This window comes from Vitis riparia, chromosome 19 (assembly GCF_004353265.1).
Source record: "Vitis riparia cultivar Riparia Gloire de Montpellier isolate 1030 chromosome 19, EGFV_Vit.rip_1.0, whole genome shotgun sequence".
NCBI classification, from domain to species: Eukaryota; Viridiplantae; Streptophyta; class Magnoliopsida; order Vitales; family Vitaceae; genus Vitis; species Vitis riparia.
In genome coordinates, this window is record NC_048449.1 from 19727962 (window position 1) to 19737833 (window position 9872).

Genomic DNA, 9872 nt, shown 5'->3' on the forward strand with positions numbered 1-9872 from the left:
CTAATAAGGCTTACTAATTAATCAATTAGTCAAATCCAAAGACTTTGTTTACTAAACCTTGTGCAATCTTATGTAATTATCAAAATACCCTTATACACAAAAGTAAACCTAAAGCCAATCCAACCTTAATAAACTATGTCATTGAGGTATATGAGCTCGAGTAGGGACCACTAAGACCTATAGGACAATGTTGGCTTCCTCAAAATTCACTTCTGAAGTTGATTTAACATCCCATTATAGAGAATCAACCGCACTCTAATACCCTATATAAATAACAACGAGACACAAAGTGATTAGGTTTGTGAACTGTTATCCACTGTGTTCAATATCCCCATGAACTGGTGTTTGTAATCTAATAAAGTGAAAAATATTATCCTTTCAAGATTACTTTTACTAACCTTGAATTACAAATCCTCCTATTGTATGTTCAATTGACATGTCTTAGCTTTCAAAGAGTCTATGTCAAGTTTCACTTAAGGGACTACTATGACCATAGTTTACATGAGCACACCTCTTTAGGATCACCCAAGGGGACATTCTATCTCAATCTCATGAGATATCATGGTGCCTTTATTGAAAATGCCTATTGCTATTGGCTTTCGTCAATAGTGACCAAATCTAGAAAGAATATATGATCAGCTTATGATCTCACTCGTAGGTCAAAACCACCGCTAACTTTAGCATAAGCTCAATATTCTCTTAAGGTTGAGAGACAACACAATAAACCAACGTGGTGAAGTCATAACTACTTAATAGTCTTATGTCATAACTCATTGTAAGTTTTGTCCAATGTATAACTATACACACTAGTGTACTTACTATGGGCAATCGATGGCTAAGACCAATCGTCATTCCAATTAGGAGATATCACTACAACCTCTAAATGGGTTGTCTAACCCATGAATTGACTGTGAATATGTCATCTACTTGCAAGGAACCCATGACTTGAATCTTCTGTGCAATTCCTAATGCACCAAAGTCACGTATAATGGAAAAAATGAATGTCAAAATGTTTTATAAGGTATAATGCATGGAATTATGATAGATAAAAGTGAACTTAGAATTTATTAATAAATAATAAAATCCAAAGTTTATTACATCATATCATACTATGAATCCAAAAACTCCTTCTAAAAGGTCTCTAAAAGTGGCCTAAGAGTTAATACCAAACTGTGTAACAAGCAAACCACCAAGGAGCTCGATGAACATGTGCACTACATTAAAATGCATCCTCGCCATGTAAATCCAATCCATTTCTGCAGAAACTAAAGCTTTGTGATTTCTTTAGGATGAGGCTTCCTTCTCTTACTCTGTCATAGAAATTAGATGGGAGAACCATAGACATACACAAAACTATCTATTTAAGGAAGGGACATTCTAGGACCATGTTGTATTTCCACATCCTAGGAATCAATTGCATACTTCATGATTGGCAAATATAAGGGTTGGAACAATAAAATGGGATAGAAATCGGTTTTAGGCTTAATCCTAGATGAAATTAGCTTAGTTTTTTAGGATAAAGGATAATGTGCCAGTGGAAAATTAGCTTACCCTCCTAAATAAAAAAAGTGCAAGGGTGCTCAACCCCTAAAAATAAGAACATACCTCATAATTCTTCATCTTAAGGATCAAGCACAAGAAAAAAAAATGAACAGGTCTAATATATGCAAATGTTTCTTACCGTTTTTTGTAGCCACTTCTGCCACAACATCCACTACAGATTTCTGAAGCCCAATTATTGTGACTCGCTTTTCATTGATGAATTTAGCGGCTAGATCACCACCCAAGGCAACATGATCCAGGGAGTGTATGACCTTCCCATTAAAGATATCTAGCCCCTTGTTGATCGAAAAATCAGGAATGTTTGGTAGATCATTGTACTTTCCAATGCAAAGAATAACAAAATTCACTTCATAAAGTTAAAATCAATGTGCAAGTCAAAAAGGTTGTCTCTATTTCTATCCGTTTCAACCATTTTTGTACACTCCGTTCTTCACATTGTGCAATAAACCCATAACAAATATATTTAGCTATAATTCCACTAAAATAAACAGATCAGTAAATGAAACATCATATAAGGTTCTGTACTTACCTAGGTCACCACCAGTGGAATGCCTAGTGACCTTCACAGTGATGTTCCATTTTCCAGTAGGTCAAAAGGGCCCATAGGTGCCACCCTAGAGATCTCGAGAAGGAAAATCTTCATTGCAGGGTTTAAAATAGTCTATATTGATGACTCTGGAGTTGAATCTTATCTAAGGGAGGATGTTGAAGTGAAGGGCATAGGCTTTAAGATACGCCATCACTTGGTTGTAGTAAGGGAAAGTCTCGGTCCTGCAAAATCCGAGAAACAGTGGTAGAATATTGGAGTTTGTAGCTTGGTGGATTTAATTGTTTGAGACCGAACCCCTCCTATGTTGCTTTTGGATTCAAAGACAATGGGATTGAAACCCTTCTCCATTGCATATTTGCATCCAAGTAGGCCATTGATTCCAACACCAACGATGGCAATTTGCTTCTCCATTTGTGTCCAAAACTGGGGATTGCATTGAGAAATCTAAGGGAGCTTTAAAATCACTATTGTTTAGATATCAGTGGTTTAGCTAACTCTGTCATGAAGTCGTTATAATATCAGTGACAATTGAAAAGGTGTATCTGAATTCAGTTGGTTGGAGGACAAAAATAAGCAAAGCAGACCACCTTTTTTAATCTCACTGGCATATAATGGGGCAACTTATCACGACAAAACTTAATAATCTCATTGGCATTTGCATTACACCCTTCCTTCAACTTCACAAATGCACATGGTGTCTCCACTTAGTAGCCATCAGGTTTTCCTACCACAACTGCCTCAAAGACCATTGGGTGACTAAAAAACAAAGCTTCTACCTTAATTGTGCTTATATTCTCTCCCCCAAAAACGATGATATCCTTTGAATGATCCTTTAACTCTATGTAGCCATCAGGATGTTTCACTCCTAAGTCCTCGCTACTAAACCACCCGTTTTTTAAGGCTTTCTATGTTGCTTTGATATTTTTTATTCCTATTTTGTGGTTTTTTTTTGTTTTGTTTTTTTTTTTTTTTTTTTTTTTTTGTCATATGAGTGTATGGAAACACATTTTTTTTAAGTATCCATTCATCACAGTGTTGTCTTTGAACATAACCTCACCTACGACTTTGGAGTCAAGTGGTACGCTCTTCATAGTAACAAGGTCTTTTATGTCAATCTCCTCCATGCCAAGATGATGCAACCCTTGCTAGGCTTTGATCTTTGCTTGCTTCTCAGGAAGCAAAAGATCCTACTCAGATTTCCAAGTACAAACGCTTCCAGGACCATAGGTTTCTATCAAACCATATGAGTGACTTATCCTGAATCCTAGTTCTTTCATTTTGAAAAGTACTTGTGGAAGTGGAGGGGTGAAAGGGCACCACTTGTCATTACAGCCACCTTGATTGGAACTGGCCTCTAACCACTGACTGGAGTGTTAATGATCATGATCAAAATAGCGGGTGTAACACCCATATGGGTGACCTTGTGTTGAGCAATACTTTCAAATATTCCCTTTACTATCACATTTCTTAGGAAGACATTGATACACCCTAGGCTGCCACACCCCAAGTGAGGCACCACCCATTGTAGTGAAACATGGAAGCAGTCCACAAATTCATAGACATTGGACCCATTTCATTAAGGAGAACAACTGCTAGGGAATTGAGATAGGCACCTCTATGGCTATAAATAAACACCTTTTGGACTCGATGTTTTTAATCCTAAATATGTAATTAGTTAAGATATTATTTTATTTCTAGTCTTTTAGCTCCATAGTTAGGCACCTCTATAGTTGGTTAGGATGTGTATCTTTTACTTGTATATAATGTCTGCTCTGTTATTGTAGAAGACCACTAAGATAAATAATATCAACATCTTTTCCTCTCATCTCTTTCTATTTCCCTCTATTTCATCACCTCTTTTATCTTAGTATCAAAGCCTCCATGGCTTCTTTCAATGAGACCTCCGAATCACCTTCTACGAGCACTGTGAATGTACAAAACCCATTATCTCAGTCAAACAACCTTCATCCACCAGTAAACACACCCTCTTTTTCTTTCCCGTCTATGAATCAACCTCTCATAGTAAAACTGGATAATGGGAACTATCTCATCTGGAAGAATCAGCTTCTGAATGTCATCATCGCTAACAGACTCGATGATTTCATTAACGGATCTCGACATTGCCCTCCTCGATTCCTCAATCTGCAACAACAAATCATCAATCCAGAGTACTCGGTCTGGCAGAGATACAATCGACTTCTGATGAGTTGGGCTATATGCATCCTTGTTCGAAGATATAATGGCTTAGATTGTTGTGTATTCAACAGCAATGGAGATTTGGAACGCCCTTAATCAGATTTACTCTACCTCTTTTATGGCACTAGTTACCGAGCTTCACACCAAACTTCAAGCGCTCAGGAAAGATGAACTCTCAACTAGTGAATATATTCAAAAGCTCAAATCCATTTGCAATAGTCTTGCAGCAATAGGAAAACCAGTTTATGAGAAAGACCATCTCATCTATTTATTCAATGGATTAGAATGTGAGTATAATCCTTTTGTTACATCCATTCAAAATCGATCTGACCAACCAACTATTGAGCAAATCCATAGCCTATTGCTTAGCTATTACTTTCGTCTTGAACAACAAAACTCTATTTCTCTCAATTCTGCCCAAGTCCATATGGCTCATCTAAACAAGAAACCTTATAAATCAATTCCTCAACCTACATTCAATCACATTCACATTCAACCTAGATACTCTCCTCCAACTTTTAAGCCAACCACTAGTCAATATCAACCCAACATTTTGGGCAAACCACAACCACGACAACCTCAACCTCAATGGAAACCACATTTCTCAATCCAGAATCAAAAGTCTCAGTGCCAAATTTGTGGTAACTTTGGACACGCTACTCTTATTTGCTTCCATCACACAAATTTGAACTATCCATCCCAATCTTCTCCTAAATTTTTCAATGTTGTTCTCACCATAAATTCCCAGCTCTCTAATCCTCTAAAATTTTCTTACTCTACAATGACTCATTCTTCTGTTACACATAACACTGTTCCCGATACAAATTGGTACATGGACTTAGGTGCTACACATTACTTTACTCTGAAAATCAACAAGCTTGACACTATGACACCATTTAGTGTTTCAGATTAGGTGACAGTTGGGAACGGTAAGTAACTCTGTATCTCACATCTTGGTACTACAAAAATACCATCCTCGTATTCTCCTCTTGTTCTACATCAAGCTATCACACTCCAAAAATTTCAAATAATCTTATTAGTGTTACAAAATTGTGTTATGATAATAAAGTTTTTGTTGAATTTTATGTCACTCATTTTCTTGTTAAGGATCAGGTTTCGAAGAGGGTTCTCCTTCAGGGTCAACTTGATACTGCCTTATACAAAGTTCAATCCTCATTCTTTCCTTCTAATGTTTCATTTTCTCCTCGAGTTTTCATAGCCAACATCAAGGATCCAAATCTGTGGCACTAGAGACTAGACCACCCAGCTTTATCTGTTGTTAATCAAATCTTAGATTCTTGTAATATTGCTCGAACACATAAAATTCATCTTAATTTTTGTAATTCTTGTCAATTAGCAAATAGCCACATGCTTCTTTTCCCTCTATTTCCATCTATTGCAGCAAAACCTTTTGAGTTAATTCATATAGACCTATGGGGTCCTTCTCCTGTTCGCTCTATTTCTAGTGCTCGTTATTTTTTACTTTTTATTGATGATCATACTCGTTTTACTTGGTTTTATTTGCTCAAAACAAAAGATGAAGCATATCCTACTTTTCTCAAGTTTCAAGCTCTCATTGAAAATCAATTTAATACCAACATTAAGGTTGTCCAATCTGATTGGGGAGGTGAGTTTCGATCTCTCTCCATGATGTTTTCTAATATGGGCATTGTCCATTGTTTATCTTGTCCATATACACAACACAACAGAATGAGCGGGTTGAGCGAAAAAATCGTCATGTGGTTGAAATGGGATTATCCCTTCTTGCTCACTCGGGTATGCTCCTATCTTATTGGCCTTATGCCTTTCAAACTGCCACTTACCTTATTGATCGTTTCTCCACCCCTGTGCTGCACCATTAATCCTCTTACTTCGCACTCTATCGCAAACTCCCAGCTTATACTCATCTTAAGGTTTTTGGTTCCTCTTGTTTTCCAGATATGCACCCTTATAATACCCATAAACTCCAATACAGGTCTCTACAGTGTGCTTTTCTTGGTTACAGTTCACACCACAAAGGTTATTTATGTCTTGACATTCATTCCGATAGGGTGTATATTTCTCGCCATGTGATTTTTAATGAGAATTCTTTTCCATTCAAGAATTTGTCATCTTCTCCTTTTTCGTCTATTTCTTTTTCCTCTTCCTTATCAGTTCCTCTGTCCATTCCCTTGTCTCTCAGTTCCCCATCTCTTCCTACTTCTCCATCTATACCTCATTTTTTTTCCTTTTTTTCTTCTACCTCTAGTACTTGTTCACGTCTCGTTGCCCTTATCTCATTTTTTTTCACACTATGTGTTTCCATTTGTTCCACCTTCTTCTCCTCTTCCTCCTTCCTCGGTAGTGGACCTGTCTGTACCTAGTGTGAATACAGATTTACTTGTTTCTTCTCGCACTCACAATATCATCCTATGGTGACCGGGTCTAAGGTTGGTATCTATAAGCCTAAACTATTGTTGAGTGTCTCCACAGGTTTTCTCATCGAGCCTACTTCATTTCTCCAAGCTATTAAAGATCATTCATGAAAGTAGACCATGGAATTGGAATTTGTTGCCTTTCAGCACAACAAGACTTGGCATCTTGTTTTTTCACCTTCCTCAGACAAGATAATCAATTGTAAATGGGTCTATAAGCTAAAGTTCTAGCTTGATGACCAAATTCATATATACAAGGCCCACTTAGTAGCTAAGGGTTATCATCAAACGCAGGTATTGACTACTTCGACACATTCATCCTTGTTGTCAAGCCTCCTACTATCCGTATTGTGCTTAGCCTTGCTCTTTCACAGAATTAGTGTATTAGACAACTGGATGTTCATAATGCCTTTTTACATGGCAACTTGGCTGAAGACGTTTTCATGGAACAACCACCTGGATTTGTTGATCCTCTTTATCCTACTCATGTATGCAAGTTGGATAAGTCTCTCTACGACCTTAAACAGCCACCCCCCACTTGGTATACTAAGTTCAGTAAGTTTCTGCTACACTTGGGATTTATTACTTCTAAAAATGACATTTCTTTATTTATTTGTCATTCTTCTCATGGGTTACTTCTTGTTCTTGTATATGTGGATGATATAATAGTCATTGGGAGCCACTCTACTCAAGTTACTCACCTTATCCAACAATTGCATCATCAATTTTCTTTTAAGGGTCTTAGTCCTCTACACTATTTTTTAGGCTTGGAGGTTCATTGCACCCCTACTGGTATTCACCTCAGCTAAGCAAAGTATATCACTGATCTCCTTACCTGAGCTGCTATGTTGGATGCCAAGCCATGTCCCACTCCTATGTCCTGCAACGCAAATTTCTCACTTCATGATGGTATGGCTCTTGAAAATGGTTCAGATTATCGAAGTTTTGTTGGTGTCCTTCAGTATTGTACCATGACACGCCCAGATATAGCTTTTGTAGTATATAAAATGTGTCAATTCATGCACCATCCCTCTGATGTTCACTGGTAGGCTGTTAAATGCATTCTTCGGTACTTAAAAGGCACATCTCATTTTGGTCTCTTCCTATAGCCTTCCCTGGACTTCAACATCACTTGCTATACAGATGCCGACTGGGCCTCCTGCCCCGATGACAGGCGTAGCACCAGTGGCTACTATCTCTTTCTTGGATCCAATCTGGTTTCTTGGTCATCTTCCAAACAAAAAGTGGTATCCCGATCCAACACCAAATCAGAGTACCGAGGGGTAGCAAATGAGGCTGCTAAAATTGCTTGGACTGAATCTTTTCTTCATGAACTTTTCATTACTCCCACTCAATCTCCCTTCATTCTCTGTGACAATATCAGTGCAACATACTTAGCTGCCAATCCTTTTTGCATGCCTAAACCAAACATGTGGAAATCGACTACCACTTTATTCTGGAACGTGTTCTTCAACGCTCTCTCTCTGTCTAGTTCACACCTTCAAATGATCAACTTGCTGATTGCATGACCAAACCTCTTTCCACCCAACATTTCATCACTCTACATTCCAAGCTCACTATTCTCACTAGACCAATGAGCTTGAGGGAGGATGTTAAGCCTAAAGATGTAATTAGTTTGGATATTATTTTCTCTCTAGTCTTTTAGCTCCACATGTACAGTTGGTTAGGATGCGTATCTTCTGTTTATATAGAATGCTTACTCTATTATTATAGAAAACCACTGAGATAAATAATATCAACATCTTTTCCTCCCATCACCCTCTATTTCCCTCTGTTTCATCACCTCTTTCATCTGATGTAATGCCTGAAGGATAATTCATTGCGATAGGATCTCATTTATCATTTGGCCATCTAATATCAAAATCAATTTTCCATAAAGTTTCTTATAGTGGGTTGGAGTTTATCACACTACCACATTAGCACTAGATGGGGCAACTTGGTTCTTGTCTTGGATAGAATTTCTAGTATTACCTGAGTAGAATCAAGAAGTTAACAACCTACAAAAACCATTTCAGCCTTTGAATGTTTTAGTAATGTCGACACCATTGCTGAATCATGATGTATATTTAAGGTACAAAGAGCAGCCCCAACCATTGGAACCCCAAAATGTAGCTCATTCATTGCTGGAAGAGGTGATCTCATATTTCTTAGTTTGCGAAGATGCATTGTTAGCTACTTCATTCATTAACTTTCCACATTAAGGCCAAATCTAAACCTATGTTAGAATTTTTTTTATTTCCTCTCGTAATTCTCTATTTTTCTTCTGTTGTGATTATGTAGTTGTTAAGGGTTCAAATTCTATGCTTTTGTATTGGAATTTGTATTATTTAATAAATATGTCATTTTTAAGTTAATTTTAAAATATTTATCAATAATTATAAAACAAGGACACAATATAAATGAAATTAGTATATATCAATGAGAAAAAAAATTATCTTTTAAAAAATTTTAGGAGGAAGTCAGATTAATATCAATAAGAAAAAGTATTTTTTTAAAAAAATTTATATGAAGATAATTGTGTTGAGAGTTATTTATGTTATTTTATATATTTATATATTACTAATAAAATAAGATGTGTCATTGGCATGTCATTAACATCAATTATATATATATATATATATATATATAATGTTAACATATTATAGGAAGTAAAATAAGACGTGTCTATTATATATATTGTTAGCATTATTAGCTCCACCATTTGTTCCTTAATTGAATCCTTAACTATAACCTAATTCCTTAATTGTATCCTTAATTGTAGCCTAATTCCTTACCCTTATTTCCTTAGTTCTACTATAAATAGTCTAGGATGGAAAGTTGTTGAATTATAATAATATAAAAAATTCATTCATTCTCTCAGTTTTCTTTTCTGCTTATTTCTGTAACATGGTATCAGAGCCTCCAATGAGGGCTTGGTGATTTTTTTTATTGCTGCTTGAAGTAGACGGTTTTCTACTAGGACCTTTTTGAATTTTTTTTTTCTTCTAGTTCCTAAACTATCCTTAAATCTTATATCAGTTGGACAATTGTGTGAACTTGGTGTTGACTTACATTTTTCGAGTCATGGTTGTACTATGCAGAATCCACAAACCAGCAGGATCATTAGAACAGGGCGTAAGGTTAGGCGA

General features: G+C 36.5%; 1 pseudogene; it reads right to left on the reverse strand.

Annotated features, from left to right (window-relative positions):
- Nucleotides 1–1305: 1305 nt before the first annotated feature.
- On the reverse strand, nt 1306–8868 carry LOC117908300 (annotated as a pseudogene).
- Nucleotides 8869–9872: the final 1004 nt, after the last annotated feature.